At 41.0% G+C, this 20,268-nt stretch overlaps 1 protein-coding gene across 1 annotated transcript in view; it reads right to left on the bottom strand.

Annotated features, from left to right (window-relative positions):
* The window catches only part of LOC135276617 (patr class I histocompatibility antigen, A-126 alpha chain-like), a 105,531-nt gene that overhangs the window by 34,817 nt on the left and 50,446 nt on the right, over nucleotides 1-20,268 (bottom strand). The gene's annotated exons all lie outside the window — the stretch shown is intronic.

Raw genomic sequence — 20,268 nt, 5'->3', positions numbered from 1 at the left:
TTTCATGTTTCTCTCTGCATTTACCCTTTGGTACCCCTTGGATAGACCCTCACTGCATCTCAGTAAGGTTGAGATTTATTCTCATGTATTCTCACTAGAATGGATGTGTTTATCCATGATTCACAGAATCTAAATATATCCTGGCTACAAGATACTCACTTTGGATCTAAGGACACATAGAAGTTGAAATTGGAAAGATAGAAAAGGATATTCATGAAAACAGTAACTAAGAATTTCTTACGATCTCTCATACAATTCTATGTGTTGGCTGAGCTCAGTTGATGGCATTGCAGTTTTACATGGTTCAGGGATTGAAGTGGAAAAAAAATAGATGCAGGCAAGATGGTTAATAGCAGTGTGCAGAACTGACACAACCACACTTCTGCCATATTTTATTGGCTAATGCAGATACAGATCTCATCATGTTTAAGGGGGTGATGACACCTTACCTCTTGTTGAGGAAGTGTTAGGTCAGACTAAAGAAAACCAAGTGTGATGGAAGATATTTTGGCAGCCCTCTTGGGAAAATACAGGCAATCCAAAACATCCTATGTGCCAGAAAGGCAGAATAGCATCATGCCTTACCACTCACGTCTAAGTCCTGTGATTCTACATCTTGGAAACAATTGCTTAGAGTCACACAGAAAATGAACACTTAAATGAAGGATTGCTCAGCAAGGTAAATTTACTTCTGCAGAAGGGTGTCACTCATGTTCTTGGTCACTGCCAGAGCACACCAAAGAAAGGAGAGGAGTTTTTATCCCTGTCACAGTCCCTACTCTGTGTCCTTCCCCCACTGGCTGGGGTTGGAACACAATTGACTATTGGTTAGCAATTTCCAAGTAAAGGAGGTGTGGGTCAGTTACAAATGAGTGTGTTGCAGGGAGACATTGCCAGGCATGTCCAGGAACAGCAAAGGTGGGAAAGATTACTTGCAGGATCAGGAACAAGGAAGTAACTGGAGAGGCATATTTTTCTACAGATTGGAACTGGCGGGTAGAGTTGTTGACCAAGCGGTGACTAAGTAACCAGAGGCGAGGAGGTACAAGAATAAGGAAGTTGCTTTGGAGAGGAAAGAACACCTCTTTCCCTCATCTCCTTCCAAGGAACAAAGAAGTAAAACTTTTTAAGAGGAACTGTTTGTTCCTAACATATAGTATCCTGGGGAAGGACTATGTCTTAGGAAGTAGGTGTGGAGTCGAAACACTAAATAAAGCCCCATCTCCAGCCACAATTTCACTTTATTTTGATAAAATGTTGTGTCATTTTTGGAAATTAAGGGCTCAAAAATCTCTCTTCAGGGATCTCTCCAGTGGTGGGGATGATGTGCTTCCCTCCTTCACAGTTCTATTTTACAGATAAGTGGTCTAGGTCTCAGTTTCAATTGTTTAAACCACCAGAGACTTGGATGCATGCATGCCAAAAAATGGTGAAAAAATGCTGTCTGTCACTTTCCCTTATCTCACTCACTGCACCCTGAACAAGAACCTGCTCTACTTTGACCTTTTGAATGGGGAGGAGGATCAAACTTCTGCCTAACCTTCAAGCTTGCAGAGCTAAACCTGCTGCCCAAACAGAATGGTTCATTGTAAAGACTAAACCCTGCACCAAGAGCTCCCCCTTCACCCACCAGAGTCAAGACAAAGAGATTTTTTCTATTCTATTCTTGATAAAATGGAATCTCAAGGATGATCCAGACTGTTATGGACTAAACTGCATCCCCTGAAATTGACATGTGGATGTCCTAACTCCCAGTAACTGAAAAAGTGACTTCATTTGGAGAGGTCTTTAAGGAGGTCATTAAGGTAAAATGAGGTCATATGAGTGTGCCCTAATTCAATGTGACTGATGTCCTCATAAAAAGAGATTAGGACACAGACAGATACAGAAGGATGACCACGTGAAGACATACAGAGAAGACATCTACAAGCCAAGGAAAGAAGACACAGAAGAAATGTGCACTGCCACCACCATGATCTTGGACTTCCAGCCTCCAGAACTGTGACACAACACATTTCTGTCATGTTTGTTTGTTTTTGTTTTGAGATGGAGTTCACTCTGTTGCTCAGGCTGGAGTGCAATGGCATGATCTTGGCTCACTGCAACCTCCATCTCCCAGGTTCAAGCAATTCTCCTGCCTCAGCCTCCTGAGCAGCTGGGACTACAGGCATGCACCATCATGCTCAGCTTATTTTTGTATTTTTAGTAGAGAAGGGGGAAGGGGTTACACCATGTTGGCCAGGATGGTCTCTAAATCTTGACTCCATGATCTGCCAGCCTCAGCCTCTCAAATTGCTGGGATTACAAGCATGAGCCACCGCATCCAGCAATTTCTGTTGTTTGTCACCCATGTGTGGTGCCTGATACATAGTAAGTGCTAAAGTCTCTGTGAATAAACAGAAAAATATATAGAAGTGATGCTAAATTCAATGTCCTGAACCTCTACACATACCCAATGTGTTTAAAATTCTGTTCATCTGCCCTTCCACATTCACAGTGAAATATTTCTGATTAATTTAATGGGCTGTGTGAGGTGTTTATCAGCTTTTACTTTAAACTTGGTACATTGTACAACATGCTTATATTGTAATAATTTACCAAGGTAACACAGCTTACCTTTTTTTTCCTTTTTCCCACACCGTAGAATTATATTGTTATATTAAAATTTCAGATAATTTTAAAAATATTTACCCTACAGTAACAAAACAGTAATAATTATAAGCAGCATGGATAAAACCTTTGAAATACATTTAGAATACATTTCTCACCTTACAGCAAAATTTCTTATTGAAAACCCCTTTATTTCACATGCAAATAAGAATTCAGCATATTTTTCTATACCCAGAGAGAACAGAGATAAACAGGGTCCTTTTGTGTGGTTCAGGTATTCTACAGCTGCTGAGTTCAAGAAAGTCTCACCTCTGAAAAAGCTGGAATTCTATTTTTCTTTGAAATGGGATCTTTCCAAAGTTAGTAACAATGAAGCTGTCATTCACATAATGGATGGCTGAACAAAAAGACAGAGACAGCAGATGCTGCATTTTGTTTCTGTAAAGCTGCCTTGTCCACACAGCACTATTTACACTTAAATCAATTAAAATTACATAAACATTAAAAGCCAGTTTCTCCATTTTCTCACTTATATTAGCCACATTTCAAGTACTCAGAATTCATAGGTAGCTGGTGACTGCCATTATGAACAACACATATCAGGGAGAAATGAGATATGATTGGCCTGGATTCATTAATATGGCATCCTCACTCAGTATCTCAGATTAAATGTACTGTTGTGAACACCTAAGAGTGATGTTAATAGTCAGCCAGGTTAGCTCATTAAAATCCAAATCCAACTGTGGCCCAACACAGTGTTTCTCAAATTTGTCTGCACTTTAAACCAAGTGGGAGATTTTAAATAGCCCAGGTCTAGATCAACAAGTAAAACCAATTAAATCTAATTCAGCAAAAGTAGGATCCCAGAAACACTATTGTTCGTAAAACTCTCCACACTTGACTCCAATCAGCAGCCAAGTTAAAAAGTGGTGGTTCACAGCAGCGGTTCTCAATATTTGGTGTGTATCAGAATCATCTGGGAATTGTAGCAAAACTACAGAGGCCCAGATATTATTCTGGTTTAACCGGCTGGAGCCCTGATTTTATTAAAAGAAATCATCTCTCCAGATTTTGCTATATGCAGCAGTTTGTGAAAACCACTAGCTTATATCAACAGAATCCCCATCACAGGCATGCTGCAGAGAAAGGTCTGAACACAGCTCAGAGAGATGGGAAAGTGGGGATGTATCCACTATGTGCAACCTGCTTAGCCATCTCCTAACCACATTCCTTGGAGGGCTGAGAAGATGACCCTTCACTGAGGCATGAAAGTGCCACTTGACACATACAGATATAAAAACTGCTAAGTGTGCTGAACAGTCACCAATCTTGAGTCCTGGGTACTCAGAAGTTCTTACCCAGTAGCTACACTAAAGCCGATTGATATGTCAGAGGCCCTCAAATGAACAGAAGGCTGGTGCCTTTGAGAAAAGACCCTGTAATTCTGTTTTAGATATATAATTTCTACAGGCTTTTCCCAGAGGAACATTTAGTCATTTATCCCTGTCCACTGGGAAATAGAAAAACCCCAAATAACCTGGGAGCTCCACTTTAATGTCTTTAATTCTGTCAAAGGTTACCCTGGGATGAATACTTCATTGTAACCTGTATAAGAATCTTTCCTTACACTAAAGTAATGAAGATATTCTACTATATCATTTTAAAGAATGTTTTCCAAGAGATGAATACAATTGTATTTTTCCATATAGATAACCAATTGTTCTTAAGTTATTTACTAAATAGTTTTTCTTTATCCACTGTTCTGATCTGTAATGCTACCTCTGCTTTACACATGTTCAGGGCTTTCTATTCTGCTAGAAAGATCTAGTTTAGTGCCCCTGTCTCAACACCCCGACTCTCTTAATTAAAATAACTCTAACATTAAGTCTTAATATCTGCTAAGGAAATTCTCTCTGCTTATTATTCTTATTTAGAGTGTCGTAGCTATTTTTTCTTTCATATTTCAATATAAGTTTTAAAATAAGCTTAGTGTTACAAAAATGCTTGATAAATATTTGATTGAGATGTATTTGTGTTCTTAGAGCATTGTAGGAAATTAATGTCATTATAATATTGAATCATCCAAGCCAGTATCTTGGTAAATCTCTTCAGTTAATCCATTGTCTTCTTTAATTACACTCTTCTATAGTTACTCTGTAGGGTTTTTTAAGTAAACCAATTGATATTTTGTACAGAATTTGTTAGGTTTAGTTTTAGAAGTTTATGTGTATGTGCTTATGCTGTACCAATTTTTTAAAATTTCATTTTCCATTTTTGCAAAACAGCTCTAAAATTTTTTCTACCTACCATGCAAATCTATCTTACAAGAATGTTTTAATTCTTTCAAGAATGTTTTAATCATTTGTATTTTCTGCATTCAGCATATTACCATTTGCAGATTATAAGAGTTCTGTGCCTTCTTTTCAAAACTTTTTATGTGTATTTCCTTTCTTCCTTTAAGACACTGGGAAGTTCCTTAATTACATTGTGTAGTAAGAGCAGTGAAAACTGCGGGACCAACCAAACAAAAGTTGAGCTGTCACTCCTGAGAACTGACTGGGTTGCTCTTGCAGGTCAGCCCTTTGGAACCCATCCTAAACCCAGGAATTTAAGGTGGCACATATGTCCCCTGCAGCCTTTAGATGTAACCTTTATCCCCCCAGCCCTCGAGGGTCTCAGACACTGCCCAGACCAGCAAACATCACCCAAGACAAAAGCAGCCCCACAGCTCCACTTGTGCTTCTAGACTTCTGCCTTCTCCTGGTTCCTGGCCTGGCAAATCTTCACTGCTTGGTTAGCCCATCTGTACCTTCAATCAGATTTTTCAAATATGTACTCTTTTCCCACTTGTCCAGTAGTACTCAATGGGAGGGATGATCCAAATTACCTGATTAGTAATTGCTGAAAACCAAAGTACAGTGTACAATTTTTATCTGAGTGTCACCAATAGAGAAAATGCATAGGAATCAGTAGTGACGACTTACTTAAACATGTGTAACTTAGAGGTAATAAAAACAAAAATAACATTTTTGTTACACATGTTTAAGTGGTCACTACTGATACCTATGCATTTTCTACTACTACTACTGATACCTATAGATATACAATATCTATTCCAGATTAAAATATATATCAATACACTCAAACTTCTAGGAAAAATATCTACATATGTAATGTATGACTATGACTCCGATAGACACATGTGGGAGTACAGTATGAAGACACTTCTCATCATCTTCATTCCATGAGGCAGACGGTGTGAAATGAGAACCAGAGATTTGAAATGTGTTGCAAGACTCCGTGAAAGGCATTAGAGTAAGTTCTACACAAATAAATCAAAGCAGTCTCCTGACAAATGACATTGGACTTATCTGTGAGATGCATGTCCTTATCAAAATGGAGTTAATCCTGGGTAGGTGATTGTTTTAAGTAAAATGGACTCTGACTCACTAGCTACTGGTCCACAACCAGTTTTTCCGTATGCTAAAAGGAAGCCCCACCCTGAGCCAGCATTTCCCAGGTGGAGGTCTCTTACTGACATCTCCTTCCAACAGGGTAAATTTTCATGGGAACCCAACGAGAAGAGGAAGAGCTCAAGAAATAGGGCCAAAGGAATGACAATAGTGATAATATTTTACACTTTTATTGTGCTGTGTGTCAATTAGTGGTCTTAGCACTTTAAAAATACTAATTTATTTTATTCTGACCACACATCAGCTTGTGTCTGTTATTTTCTCTTTTATAGGTTATGCAAAATAGAAGCAAAGGTCACACACAAGTAGGAGTGGAGCTGGGTTTACACCCCGACAATCCTGCCCTAGGGCCATGCTCAGGACACTGCACTTTTCCAGAATGTGAGGGTTGTGGAGAGTCCAGCTCAGGGAGAGAGACTGGAGTGAGAGGAGAAGGAGACTGGGCAGAATGGATGACTCTGATGGACCCACGATTCCAGGAGAGAAAGACAAGGATTATGTCACTCAGGGAACATATTCAGAGTCTCTGGTTTAAACTTAAGCATCTTCAGCTCTAGGACAAGTGGCTGGGCGGGTAACAAAAACTAAGCCAAAGCCCCAGCTCTGAAGAATTCCCTCTCCTGAGAATTCTGCGGCAGTTTCCCTGATTTCATAGGCAGCTCTCATCCCTTGCACTTGTTTTTCCCCAGGGACTGATAAGGGCGTCCTATCTGGTTTTCACTGGGTCCCGGGGTCTAGAGAAGCCATCAGAGTGAGTGGAGGATGGGCTTCATAAAGTGGGAGATCTTCAGGATCCTCCCTGGACTCCAAGATACCCAGAGAAACCGGATCCCGCGTCCCGGAACCTCATCCTGCTCCTCTGTGGGTCCGGACCTTGCGGAGACCTGGGCTGGTGAGGAGAGGATCCGGATGAACTGGGCTGGGGAGGCTGGAGGGAAAGGGCGGCCTGAAGGGCTCAGCAGCTCCTCCCTTGGCGCCTCCGCCCTAGGCTTGGGTCTGCAGACTCCTCAGGTCGTTTCTCCCAGCGCCGCAGCCCCCCGCCCCGCCACCCTCCCTGATCCCGTCCCTCTGTCTCCTCTCAAGCTTCCCACACACGGTAAGAAGCTCCCAGGTGAGCTGCTCGGGCCGGGCAGGGACGTGGGATTGAGCCCGGGAGGCCGGGTCCACGCGGGGAGGCGGAGCGAGTGTGTCCCGGAGACGCTCTGCCCCAGGCTCCCTGTGCCTCTCCTGCCCCTAATGTTCCCGGGGCCCAGGGCCGCGCTCCAGGGTACTGGGAGGCCAACGGGTTCCGTATCCACCACGCTAGCCCTGGGCTCCTCAGCAGCGCCTTTGTTCCTGCGCTTCCACAGCTCCGACGAGGGTTAGAGCGTGAAGCCGCGGACGCTGCGGTGGAGAAGATGGGACAGGACTGTGGGCGCCCTGAGTAAGTTCTCGAAGACCGCAGGGAGTGTGTTACTGAGAGCCCTGAGGCTCCTGCCGGCACCACCACCAGGGTCTGCCGGTGAGTGATGTCACATGTCACACTCCCAGCACAGGTGTCCCCCCACCCCACACTGATGAGCCTGGGTATCCCAGGAGTGGGGGGCGGGGCCTGAGCTGAACCCTCACAGGTGGGGAAGCGCTGGGGACCTTTTGCTCCAGGTTTCTCCTTCAAACTGGATGGTGACTGACTTCTGCTGTGGCTAATCACAGAGGGAGGGAGGAGTTGGGGTGGGCGGGGCGACCTCCCTCCTCTCCCCGTCCTGCCTCTGGCTCACCCCGGGGCAGGTCCAGGGCTCCACACCTGCAGATGCTGCTGCACGGCTGAGTTGTGGCTCCCGACAGAGCTTCCTCGGGAGACATTTTCATTCCGCATAGGAAGGGGAAGTGTTCAGGTCACTGAATCAGGACCTACAGACCTGGACAGCGGCTCAAAGCGCGGCTTGGAGGATCCAGTGCACCTGGGAGAAGTTCTGGATCTCAGAGGCCACAAGGGAACCCCTGATGGGTCACTGTACTAGGTGGCTGCTCAGACACCTGGAGCATGGCAAGGAGATGCTGCTTCAGGCAGATACTGGAGTCCTTGGGGCCGCCCTTCAAGACATCCTGGAGAGGGAATTATGTTCCCTGTAGGAGAAAAGAGGAGACCCAACACAGTCCCCTCCTCTTCCTCCTCAGCATTTCTACTGCAGGGTTGGGAATTCTGCCCACGCTCCTGAGGCTGTCCCGAGGGTGGGTGGAGAGGGAGGACAGAGAGAAGGAGTGCAGGGAGGTAAATAGGAACTGACAGTAGTTACCCTTGTTAACAGTGATGTACTTGGGTCCACCTTCACTGGGAATCTTCGTCTTTCCCAGTCCTCTGTGCCCAACAATTACATATACTCTTTAACCCAACCGGAAGATAAAACACCAGGAAACGGAATCAGCAGAGATGCAGTGGATGAAAATACCACAAAGGACTGCTAGGTTCTAACAGAACGTAGCAGACATGAGTATCAAAAAGTTATGGACCTTTTTGCAAATCAGAAAAGAAATAGACATTTAAAAAAATTTATTTATTTTACTTTAGGTGTATACTGTATCTGGCATTTCTCCCCATGTTATCCCTCCCGACCCTCCCCACCCACCCCGCTGTCTCTCCCCTACCCCCCACAATCGCCCCCAGTGAGTGACACTCCTCTCCCTTAGTCCACGTGTTCTCATTGTTCAACACCCACCTATGAGTGAGAACATATGGTGTTTGGCTTTCTGTTCTTGTGTCAGTTTGCTCAAAATAATGGTTTCCAGATTCATCCAAGTCCCTAAAAAGGACATGAACTCATTGTTTTTTTATGGCTGTGTAGTATTCCATGGTGTATATGTACCACATTTTCTTTGTCCAGTCTATCATTGATGGGCATTTGGGTTGGTTCCAGGTCTTTGCTGTTGTACACAGGGCTGCAGTGAACATACGTGTGCATGTGTCTTTATAGTAGAACGATTTATAGTTCTTTGGGTATATACCCAGTAATGGGAATTCTAGGTCAAATGGAATTTCTATTTCTAGACCCTTGAGAAATCGTCACACTGTCTTCCACAATGGTTGAACTAATTTACATTCCCAACTGTGTGAGTGTTCCTATTTCTCCGAATCCTCTCCAGCATCTGTTGTCTCCAGATTTTTAAATGATCGCCATTCTAACTGGTGTGAGATGATATCTCAGTGTGGTTTTGATTTACATTTCTCTAATGACCAGTGATGATGAGCATTTTTTTATATTTTTGTTGGCCTCATATACGTCCTCTTTTGAAAAGCATCTGATCACATCCTTTGCCCACTTTTGAATGGGGTTGTTTGTTTTTTTCTTGTATGTCTTTTTAGTTCTTTGTAGATTCTGGATATTAGCCCTTTGTCAGACTTGTAGATTGCAAAAGTTTTTCCCCATTCTGTTGGTTGCCAGTTGGTTCTAATGATGGTGTCTTTTGCTGTACAGAAGCTCTGGAGTTTAATTAGATCCCATTTGTCCATTTTGGCTTTTGTTGTCGTTGCTTTCGGTGTTTTAGTCATGAAGTCCTTGCATATGCCTATGTCCTGGATGGTTTTGCCTATGTTTCCTTCTAGTTTTTTTTATGGTGTTAGGTTTTATGTTTAAATCTTTGATCCATCTGGAGTTAATTTTAGTGTAAGGTGACAGGTAGGGGTTCAGTTCCTGCTTTCTGCACGTTGCTAGCCAGTTTTCCAAACACCATATATTAAACATGAAGTCCTTTCCCCATTGCTTGTTTTTGCCAGGTTTGTCAAAGACCAGATGGTCGTAGATGTGTGGTGTTTCTTCTGGGGTCTCTGTTCTGTTCCATTGGTCTATGTCTCTGTTTTGGTACAAGTACCATGCTGTTTTGATTACTGTAGCCTTGTAGTATAGTTTGACATCTGGCAGTGTGATGCCTCCGGCTTTGTTCTTTTTGCTTAGGATTGTCTTGGCTATGTGGGGTCATTTGTGATTCCATATAAAGTTTTTTTCCCAGTTCTGTGAAGAAGGTCATTGGTAGCTTGATGGGGATAGTGTTGAATCTATAGATTACTTTGGGCAGTATGGCCATTTTCACAATATTGATTCCTCCTAACCATGAGCATGGAATATTTCTCCATCTGTTTGTGTCCTCTTTTATTTCTTTGAGCAGTGGTTTGTAATTCTCCTTGAAGAGATCCTTTACATCATTTGTTAGTTGTATTCCTAGGTATTTTATTCTCTTTGTAGCAATTGTGAATGTGAGTTTGCTCTTTATTTGGCTCTCTGTCTGTTATTTGTATATAGGAATGCTTATGATTTTTTCACATTGATTTTGTATCCTGAGACTTTGCTGAAGTTGCTTATCAGTTTGCAAAGATTTTGGGCTGAGACGATGAGGTCTTCTAGATATACAATCATGTCTTCTGCAAATAGAGACCATTTGACTTCCTCCTTTTCTAATTGAATACCCTTTATTTCTTTTTCTTGCCTGATTGCTCTGGCTAGAACTTCCAATACTATGTTGAATAGGAGTGGTGAGAGAGGACAACCTTGTCTAGTGCCAGATTTCAAAGAGAATTCTTCCAGCTTTTGCCTGTTCAGTATGATATTGGCTGTAGGTTTGTCATATATAGCTTTTATTATTTTATGATACGTTCCATCAATACCTAGTTTATTGAGAGTTTTTAGCATGAAGGGCTGTTGAATTTTATTGAAGGCCTTCTCTGCATCTATTGAGATAATCATGTGGTTTTTGTCTTTGGTTCCGTTTACATGATGTATTACATTTATGGATTTGCATATGTTGAACCAGTCTTGCATCTCAGGATAAAGCCTACTTGGTGGTGATGGATAAGCTTGTTGATGTGCTGTTGCAATCTGTTTGCCAGTATTTTGTTGAAGACTTTTGCATCGATGTTCATCATGGATATTGGCCTGAAGTTTTCTTTTTTAGTTGAGTCTCTGCCTGGTTTTGGCATCAGGATGATGTTGGTCTCATAAAATAGTTATGGAGGATTCCCTCCTTTTGTATTGTTTGACACAGTTTCAGAAGGAATGGATCCAGCTGCTCTTTGTATGTCTGGTAGAATTTGGCTGTGAACTTGCCTGGACCTGGACTTTTTATGGTTGGTAAGCTATTGATTGCTGCCTCTACTTCAACCCTTGTTATTGATCTATTCATGGTTTCAACTTCCTCCTGGTTTAGTCTTGGTAGAGTACAAGTGTCTAGGAATTTGTCCATTTCTTCCTGGTTTACTGGTTTATGTGAGTAGAGCTGTTTGTAGTAATCTCTGATGGTAGTTTGTATTTCTGTGGGATCAGTGGTGATATCCCCTTTATCATTTTTTATTGCATCTATTTGATTATTCTCTCTTTTCTTTTTTATTAATCTGGCAAGTGGCCTATTTTGTTGATCTTTTCAAAAAACCAGCTCCTGGATTTATTGATTTTTTGAAGGGTTTTTTGTGTCTCTATCTCCTTCAGTTCTACTCTGATCTTAGTTATTTCTTGTCTTCTGCTAGGTTTTGAGTTTTTTCATCTTTCTCCTCTAGCTCTTTCAATTTTGATGATAGGGTGTTGATTTTAGATCATTCCTCTCTTCTCTGGTGGGCATTTATTGCTATAAACTTCCCTCTCAACACTGCTTTAATGGTGTCCCAGAGATTCTGGTAAGTTGTGTCTTCATTCTGGTTGGTTTCAAAGAACATCTTTATTTCTGCTTTCATTTCATTGTTTATCCAGTCAACACTAAAAAGCAAGTTGCTCAGTTTCCAAGTGGTTGTGTGGGTTTCAGTGTGTTTCTTGATCCTGAGTTCTAACTTGATTGCACTATGGTCTGATAGACTATTTGTTATGATTTCTGTTCTTTTGCATTCGCTGAGGAGTGATGTGCTTCCAATGATGTGGTCAATTTTAGAGTAAGTGCAATGGGGTGCTGAGAAAAATGTATATTCTGCAGATTTGGGGTGGAGCATTCTGTGGATTTAGGTCTGCTTGGTCCAGCTCTGCCTTCAAGTCCTGGATATCCTTGTTAATCTTCTGTCTCATTGATCTGTTTAATATTGACAGTGGAGTGTTGAAGTCTCCCACTATTATTGTGTGGGAATCTAAATATCATTTTAGGTCATTAAGAACTTGCTTTACGTATCTGGGTGCTCCTGTGTTGGGGGCATATACATTTAGGATAGTTAGCTCTTCTTGTTGGATTGATCCTTTTGCCATTATGTAGTGTCCTTCTTTGTCTTTTTTGATCTTTGTTGGTTTGAAGTCCGTTTTATCAGAGACTAGGATTGCAACCCCTGCTTTTTTATTTTCTTGTTCTCCATTTGCTTGGTAAATCTTCTTCCATCCATTTATTTTGAATCTATGTGTGTCTTGTATGTGAGATGGGTTTCCTGAATACAGCACACCAATGGATTTTGACTTTTTATCCAGTTTGCCAGTCTATGTCTTTTGATTGGGGTGTTTAGGCCATTTACATTTAATGTTAATATTGTTATGTGTGAATTTGATCCTGCCATTTTGTTACTGGCTGGTTTTCTTTCTCATTAGTTGACTCACTTTCTTCATTGAATTTTTATCTTTGCCAACTGGTTTGCTTTTGCAGTGACTGGTACTTGTTCCTTTCCATGCTTAGTGTTTCTTTCAGGAGCTCTTGTAATGCAGGTCTGGTGGTGACAAAATCTCTCAGTAATTACTTGTCCATAAAGGATTTTATTTCTTTCACTTACGAAGCTTAGTTGGGCTGGATATGAGATTCTGGGATGAAAGTTATTTTCTTTAAGGCTGTTGAATATTGGCTCTCACTCTCTTCTGGCTTGTAAGGTTTCTGCTGAGAGATCCGCTGTGAGTCTCATTGACTTCCCTCTGTGGGTGACCTGACCTTTCTCACTGGCTTCCCTTAGCATTTTTTCATTCATTTCAACCCTGGTGAATCTGACGATTATGTGCCTTGGGGTTGCTCTTCTTGAGGAATATCTTTGTGGTGTTCTCTGTATTTCTTGAATTTGAAATTTGGACTGGCTTGCTAGGCTTGGGAAGTTCTGGATAATATCCTATGGTGTGTTTTCCAGCTTGGATTCATTCTCCCCATCATATTCAGGTATACCGATGAAGCGTAGATTAAGTCTTTTCACATAATCCCATATTTCTTGGAGGCTTTGTTCATTTCTTTTCACGTTTTTTTTTTTTTTTCCTGTCTTGCCTTCTCTTTTTATTTCGTTGAGTTGATCTTCAATCTCTGATATCCTTTCTTCTGCTTGCTCAATTCAGCTATTAAAACTTGTGCTTGCTTCACATAGTTCTCGTGCTGTGTTTTTCAACTCCATCAAGTCGTTTATGTTCTTCTCTAAGCTGGTTATTCTAGTTAGCATTTTGTCTAATCTTTTTTCAAGGTTTTTGGTTTCTTTGCATTGAGTTAGAATGTGTTCCTTTAGCTCAGAAAAGTTTGTTATTATCCACCTTCTGAATCCTGTTTCTGTCAATTCTTCGCACTCCTTCTCAGTCAAGTTGTGATCCTGTGTTGTTGAGGAGTTGTGATCCCTTGAAGGAGAAGAGGTGTTCTGGTCTTTGATGGTTTGAACTTTTTTGTGCTGCTTTTTTCCCCATCTTTGTGGATTTACCTGGCTGTGGTGTCAGGAAGCCTCTTGATGAGGTTGCTTCTCTGCCTGTGGAGGCGCTACTGGGTTTCTAGGGACCCCTTCAGGTTACTAGGGAAGCTTCCTGTGTCTTTGTTGTTTATACTGGGAGATTAGGCCTGCCTCTTCTGCTGACCTGTAGGTGCTGCTGGGTTGTCAAGAACGCAGTCCCATTGCTATGTAGGTTTCCTGTGTTTTTTTGTTAAAACAGGTTGCCAAGTCCCACCCCTCTAGTAGTGGGTTGTGCCCTTCCTCCACTGGACTGGATCATTCAGGGTTCAGCTCAGACTGTGGCACTGGCTGTGCAACCCACTAGAGTCAGAGCTTCAACCCTCTGGGGTTTGTGGGGGAGAGTAGGGACCCATCCAGCCGCACCTGGCCATCTCCCCCTTTCAGCTTCCTCTCTCTCCTGGTCATGGGGTAGGGGCCCGCCCAGCTGCTCCGGCTTACAGCTCCCTCTCTCTCTGGGAGGGGGAAGGGGGCGATAGCTCAGTCTGCAGGCTCTCCCAGCCACCTTTTGGGCTTATGCATCTGTTTAGGTCTGCACACCAATCCGGGACACCATCCTGGATTACTATTAAACTCTGTGCTTGTAATTCCAGGCGCTCGACTGGCAAAGATCCCCTGTTCTGTGTATTGCTGAGGCTTTGGGGGAATCGCTGTATCTGGACCAGAGTGCCAGAGGGGGAGCCTCTGACTCTCTGGTCAGATGCACTTTCTGGGTGAAGCAGCACCCCTCCCTGCCTCAGTCTGCCCTGAGTGGGCTTTGCTCACCATCGGACTGGACCCATTGAAATGCACCTGGTAACTTGGTTGGAGCTAGGGATCTCTGGATTTCTGCGTCTCTCTCGCTGGGTGTTGTGTGCTGGAGTTGTGTCTATTCAGCTATCTTTGATCATCTTACCCCCTTTTTTGTAAGGATTGAAAGTATAATTTTATTTAGATTTTACATGTACATAGTGTATAGTAAGATATACAAAGAGAGACATGTTTAACAGAATTTTTTTAAAAATATCATTTTAGGTTTAACTTACAGCAGCATGGTAGCCCTGCAAGATGACAGATACTCTGATTTATATTAAAAAATTACTTGCTATTCTGGCTGATACATTTCCACTAGTCTTTAATGGATTAACATGTATCATGTATTCCACTTGTAAATTGTGATAAAACTTTGAAAACCTTGGCCACCCTATTTGTAATTTTATATGTGGTTATTTTACTTTCATTTGTTGAACATCTTAGATATGAGCCAAAATTCTCCATCAAATTTGGGAACTTTTCAAATATTATTTTTGCAAAATTTTTTTCTGATCCTGTGACTCTATCTTCTTTTGAGGATACACTTGGAACAATCAATCTTTTTTTTTGTATTTTTGAATTGAGCAAGTTCTAGAGATTTCTATTCAAAGTCACCGACTTGTCCTTTATTCTGCCATCTCAAAACTTCTGTGGACCTCATCCAGAATACATCCATTTTCTTTTGTTCTGTTTGAGAATTTCTACTTAGTATCTTATGTAGTTGCAGCAGGGGTTTCTGGGAGTGTATCCTGCATCTGTGTAATTTAGAGATTGACCAAGTATTCGAATCATTTATACCCAGATTTTGTGATTCAGCTTCACTGTGGTTGCTTTGTTTCTGGAATTCTCTTTGAATTTCCAATTGTTCATTTAGCCTTACATTCTGCCCTTTCACCTCTCAAGCCTGTAAGATGTTTGCTTTCTTCTACCTGAGCTCTGTGGGTTGGCAAATGCACTCAGTCCATGGTACTGCAGACTTGCAGATTCACCAGGATCATTTATCTCTTTGGAGGGTAAACCTCACTCTAGTTTTTTTCTGATTTTTCACTGGAGTCCCAAGTGGCCCACACCCATGCAGAGTTTACTGTTCAGCCACGGATGTTTGTGAGCATAAATTGCATTCACACTGTTGATCTGAACTCTTCTGCAGCTCTCTTTCAAAATTCTCATTTAAATTTCTAGCTGATTTGGGCTCTGAACTCTATAAACTGCCCACATTGAGCCATTAGGACTGCAGTTATCTGCTGGGAGGCTGGAGAGCACTCATAGGTAAGAAAGAAAGGCCACAAACTTGCAGTCCTTACCTAATACAGAAGGAGTCTTTTAACATCAAAGCTTTTATCACATATTGCTATTGGAGCAAAACTTGCTGGTCTATCTCTTTATGTTCCCATAACCAGAAGTTTACCATGAAAGAGACTTTTGGGAGAGAAGGTTGCAGCCCATAATTCAATCTTCTGAGACAAATATGGATCCAGGCACCAGAAATTCTCAAGTTAGATTTCTAAAATTAAAATAAGATTAGAGCTGGTGCAGTGGCTTTTATCTGTAATTCCAGCAATTTCGGAGGCCAAGGTGGGTAGATTTCTTGAGCCCAGGAGTTAAGACAAGCCTGGGCAACATGGCAAAGCCACATCTCTATAAAAACACAAAAAATAGGCAGGTGTGGTGGTAAACAGCTATAGTCCCAGCTACTTGGAAGGCTGAGATGGGGGGATCAACTGAGCCCAGGGCAGGTGAGGCTGCAGTGAGCTGTGTTTGTACCACTGCACTCCAGCCTGGACAAGAGAGTGAGACTAGGTTTTTTTTTTTTTTTTGAAAAAAAGAGAAAATGAATAATGAAAGAAGATTGGGCTTGGTGTCTGTGACCCCAAGTTTCTGTGGGAATCACTGACTTTATTCAACCCATAATGACAAAGGACACCCGACACATGATTGGCCTCGTTAGTAATGGAGAGAACACATTCCATAGCTCATAATTTTCTGACAGTCTGTGGATCAGTCACCAGAATTGCAGGTAAAGTTGAATGGAGGCCATGGAAGTGGCTCAGTGAAGTACAAAACAAGCACTGCTTTTGTTCTTGATTCTTTCCCCAAGCCAGGCCCTCAAATGTATTTTTAATAAACACTAGAGCTAGTTGCAGCCATTGGCAATGAGTCCTCCTATCACTGAGGCCCTGGTCCTTTTAACTTGAGGAATTCTACCAACTTTAGGGAATACAAGTTCTTTGAGAAATAACTGCACTGGTATTATTAAACTCTAATGAAGACAGATGATTGGACCAATAAAATGTTATGACTTCCTATCCTGCAAGGGAATTTCTCTGATCCAAGATCCTATTAGCTAGTACAAGTACAGATATATTCCACAATATATAGAAATGCCATTTTGATCCAGGCAAAAGTCAAGTGTATCTGCCATTTGTCCCTAAATGCCTATTTGGATATTGTTGAGTGTGCATGTGTTTTTTGTTTGTTTTTGAGATGGAGTCTTGCTCTGTCACCAGGCTGGAGTGCAGTGGCAAGATCTTGACTCACTGCAACTTCTGCCTCTTGGGTTCAAGCAATTCTTCTGCCTCAGCCTCCCTAGTAGCTGGAACTACAGGCATGCACCACCACACCTCTCTAATTTTTTGTATTTTAGTAGAGACAAGGTTTCACTATGTTGGCCAGGATGGTCTCGATCTCCTAACCTCCTGATCCACCAGTCTCAGCCTCCTATAATGCTGAGATTACAGGTATGAGCCATCACTCCCAGCCACATGTGTATGTTTGTGTGTGTGTTGTGTGTGTATGTGTGTGTGTGAAGCAGTCATAGTTTCAGGGTTTGGGGTTTGGGGAAAAATTCCATTCTTTTTCTCATTTAAGTAATAGCTTCTGGTTTACTACTGGGCTGTGGTAGATTCCAAATGCTATGATCATGATACAGAAAATGAACAAGTGACTTGAGATGCCTATTATGACCTGAGTTTTATATGGTCAATCATGCTCACCAGCCCTCAGTCTGCAAGGGCAAGTGGTATATACAGCATCAGACTTTAGCAGGTCCTATTCGGCCAGGTAAGTTGACTAATAATTTGTATGATACTTCTAGTATTCTTATTACTGCTGGAGAATCCACTCTCCCTGGTCTCATTACTGAGGTCTTGAGGAGTTCCCTAAAGACAATTAAATGTAGAGGAAAAAATTTGAATATGCTTGGATATCCCAGAGTCAACCGTCATGGCATTAGAGTCCCTTTCAGGAATCATCGTCAAGAGTAATGGAAATAAAAACACTTCCAGTGGGAAGATGTTCAGTTACCATCTGGAAGTCCAGTTTACCAGAAGGAGAAATGTCTTACTGTTGGGTCCTAATCAATGCATAGGCAGTAGCTAATAGTTTGCTTAGATATTTAGTGATGTCAAAGTAATAAGATGGGAAGGTTTGTGGTAAGGAGCTTTGGGAAGGAGATGTGAACCACTCATAGGGCACACTTAGGTAAACATACCTACCCTCATGCTAACAAAAATGGATGGTGAAGAAATAAAACACAATGTAGAAGCATTGAGAGGCTGACACTTCAATAAAAATTGTCAAATCCCAAATCAAGAAACTGCATTTACTTTTTTGTAGTTCTTATTTACTTAATGTAGGATAATTAAACTTTAGTTTTCATGGCCTCCTAAGGTATTTGAAAGAGAAGACAAAGTTCATGTAGCACTCAAAGTGGAAAATTTAATAGAGTATTCTCTTCCATTTAACCAGGATCCCTAAAACTGATTCCTCAGTATAAGAAAAAGTCCCATACTTGAAGGTCAATCATCTTGTTGCTGAGTGGAATGAGGCAAAAACCTTCCTCCCGAGATTAAAGACAAGTGGATTTGCAGCCCAAGTTCACACTACCTGGGTGTTCTGAAAATCATCAAGCTATGAATTTATTTTAAAGTAGTTCAGACCCTAAGGAACCTGGGAAAATCAAGCAAAACTTCAGAAAGATTTGTACTGTCATTGGCATTCTGAAAATTCCAAAAAATAATTATACCAGCAAAAGGAGTACAGTTAAAAACAACAACAGAAAACTATGTTCATAAGGCAAAACACCATGAAAGAACAAGTATATACAACAGACAGCAGAATCATACAGTCATATAACTGAGAAATCAGAATAATCATATAGGATATAAAATTGCTAAACTGCCTATGATTAAAGAACAAACTGTTAAATATGTTCAGTGAACAAGAAATTAAAAATAATCTTCAGAGAAATTTGCAAAGACCAATACATTACACTTAAGCATGAAAATAAAATAGTAAAATTTAAATCTCAATGGATTTTTGCAGACAAAGACAATTTAACACAAACACAACTAGTAAAGTACCAGAAGTTCTAAAGAATGTACTTCAGGCACAGAAAAATATCCCAGGTAGAAGGTATGAGATGAAAGAAAAAAACAAACAAAAATTAAAGTTAAATGTGTGGTTAAATATATATTGAGATTTAAAAGGATAGTGTATATGCTGAGAATCTATAAAGATAGTTAATTGAAATATATATTATTTTCTCTTTTTCCAAGTCTAATCCTGGATTTCTTTTCTTCATATTCTGATTAAAATTTCAAGATAAAGTTCTCACGCATAATGTGTCCTATTCTGGTTTTGTTTTGTGCATTTCAGTGTCATGCATATAAAAATAATATTCTGTCATCTTTCTAAGTCATCTATCCAAGTTATTGTTAGATCATTCAGCACATCAGTTTCTGCAACCTTATAAGTAATGAATGTACAAATTCAATTGTACATTTTTACTAGTGGGCAGTTTTCAACAATATGAATACCATTCATGTCACTGGTGGGACCTGCCAGTGTGCCTTTCAGAATCACGGACAGATCTACATGTTCTGGGATGTAGGGAGTAGAGTGTTCTCTCAAGTGGATGCAATGGGATACCAGGGAGGAAAGTTTAAGATAAACTCTAGGTAGCCATGGAATTGTGATCTTAAGCATTGTAAGCATAGTCTCAAATACTGCATTCTTTCCATCCCCTCTCTTTACCTAATACTTCATTAGCCCTGAATTTTATAATGACTGTCATAAAAGAACCTGTTTGGACAGGGGGAGGTAGCTTTAGGTCAGTGGTGGTACAATTATACGGTGGGCTAAATCAGTAGATCTGGCGTAAAATGGCCTGGAACTGAATTCTGGCCTCATATCTTCAAAATTATGTAACATTGGGCAAGTAACTTAGAATCTCTGTACCTAACTTTTTTGAATAAGTTAGAGTTTACAGATTTTATTTCTTTATTGTGGATAGCATCCTTATCATATGGTTGTGATAAATATTGAACAAAATAATCCATGTAGGTACTAAAGCCATTGCCTGAAATATAGCAAGAGCCTTTTAAAAGCATAAATAATGTGTTATTATTTTCCACAGAATACATTCAGAATGTTTCCTTTTTATAGACTTCCATACAGGATCTCTGAGGACCTGTTGGATCAGCAGCTCTTTTGTAAGATTTGTTGATATTGTGACAGATCTTTAATCACAGCAGCTACAATTTTATAGAAGTTCCCAATACCTTATCTGAAGGCTTCTTACATGTCAGATTATTAGTCTTGGTTGAAGGCACCTTCTGGAGTCATGGTAACACTCCGAATATTCTGGAAAAACAATGATTTCAAAATACGGTTTATTTTGTTGAGACTAGGAATTTAGAAAATTCCAGTCTGTGAAGTGAAGGGAGAGGAGATACTTCCTTAGTAGGAAAAAGAGAATGTACCAAGAAGTGCAGAGCA

Source organism: Aotus nancymaae, unplaced genomic scaffold (assembly GCF_030222135.1).
Source record: "Aotus nancymaae isolate 86718 unplaced genomic scaffold, 86718_ANA_hifiasm-v0.15.2.pri h1tg000027l, whole genome shotgun sequence".
NCBI classification, from domain to species: Eukaryota; Metazoa; Chordata; class Mammalia; order Primates; family Aotidae; genus Aotus; species Aotus nancymaae.
Note: the sequence above shows the minus strand (reverse complement) of the source record. Positions and strands in the feature narration are given on the sequence as shown.